Here is a 1996-nt window from a genome sequence, read left to right on the forward strand (position 1 = left end):
ATATGTAAAATGTATTGTCTGACCGATACTGGATTTTTTTAGGCTAATACTGTTTACTGAGTTTAAAACATTCAATAATCATATGTCAGCAGATAGTGCATATTTTCTTCTAAGAGATAACACGACTATCTTGATACAAATCCCCTAGATTGTCTATCGTGACCAAGATACACACTATGATGGATGTTTTCTCAATGTAAAATCAGTCAATAAATCAATCAATCTGGTGGACAACTTATGTAATGGTGACACTGTTTCTAAATGACCTCAGATCTAGTTTGGCATTTCTGTACTGCAATTTCTTGTTATGTATCGGACATATATAGACATATACACCAATACTGATATATCTTCAATAAGCTAGCATCGACTGATATATCACTCTAGCTCTAGTAAAATTTGAATCTGGAAAATAACTGGTAACTATTGCTGTCAAATAAAGTACAATATTTGAGTAAATGTACTTAGTTTACTTCCACCCATGATGTTTACATAAAGCTCCAAGAACTGGTGCATCAGGAAAATGTGCATCATGTACAGTATATGATTAATTGTTTATGTAATTGTGTTTTCTGTTTTTAACTATAATGTATGCATTCTATAGTAGCATTGCTGCTGCAGAAACAAACTGACCGATTTTCAGACAATGTTTGGCATACAAAATTATCTTTTGGTCATTCTAAATACTGAGTAGAATCTATCAGACAAGAGTTAAAAATGTGATTTAAACTGTAGAAGCTTGAATTAACGATCACGAGAAAGAACGGATCATAGTAAAAGAAAATAAAGAAATTAACAAATGAAAATTAAATTCCTTTACAGCCCGGTCTCATTAATTTCTGAGACGTTCACACGGCAAAATTACGATTCATTTTGTCCAACTGTTCATGAAGGCAGCATGGCTCAGAATACGGCTGAACTGAAAGTGGGTGTGGTTAAACTTGTGTCACAGTATTTTGTTGCTAGGCTGCTAGCTAGTGGCTTCTCCAAACAGTCTTTTTTGCCGTTTTTCTTCTCAAAATCACAAAACCATACAAACAACGTGATAGTTTGAGAACAACAAATGTATGCAAATATGTATCGGTTATTTTAAACCGTCATACAGTGCTTGGCTTTGTGGTCGGGTTAAACAATTCAACGACCACTTGCATCTAGGCGCAAAGTCGTTGCTTGCTAACTTAGCATCCTTGTCGTCAGTCGGCATGTCAAGAAGTTGCTGAAAGTGTTTGGTATTTCGATTATATGGCTTCCATGAAAGTTAACTGTCGATGTAACGTTAGCTAATGTATTGCTTTATAAACGTGAGGATTCAGGGCGTTTAATCCCTGAACAAGCTGTCAAGATGGAGCTGCAGAGATCGAGGACATTAGACAGGCAAGTGGATGCACTTTTGCCCTTTCTCTGTATAGGCAGCTAAATTATCATGTTTGTGCACGGTAACAATGGGATTTTAGAGCTTTGTGAGCGTGTTCACGGTGCAATATTGGCGCGAAATGCATGAAAACGCTTCCTGCCTAGCTAATATGGTAATAGAAGAGAAAAAAGCAACAAACATTATAGGAGCACATGTGTAAAAACACCCAATTTAAATCTTTAATTTGCTTAGTTGAGGAGAGGTCACTTTCAAAAAGCAGGTGCTGGAATAGTGTGATAGTAGGATGAGAGATGAATAGTGATCGATGATGGTGGCGATTACCCACAACTGAATTTAGGTGTGTGTGTGTGTGTGTGTGTGTGTGTGTGTGTGTATAGTACACTGAAAAGCTGAAAAGTACAAGAAATGTTTTAAACACTAAATCTGTTTTTTCTAAAATTCATTGATTGAATAAATTCCTGTAATTATTTTGCAGGTCTTCACTTAATGTGTAGGAAGGACTACAATGAGTATTCTTTCTCTTACAGGAAAATGTTGGCAACTTGTGAAAAATAACTATGAACTGGCAGGACACAAAATGGTGAATGTGCATCTCCATTCTCATGACACCAACAGGGAGAT

The sequence above is a fragment of the Enoplosus armatus genome, chromosome 7, assembly GCF_043641665.1.
Source record: "Enoplosus armatus isolate fEnoArm2 chromosome 7, fEnoArm2.hap1, whole genome shotgun sequence".
Lineage (NCBI taxonomy): Eukaryota > Metazoa > Chordata > Actinopteri > Centrarchiformes > Enoplosidae > Enoplosus > Enoplosus armatus.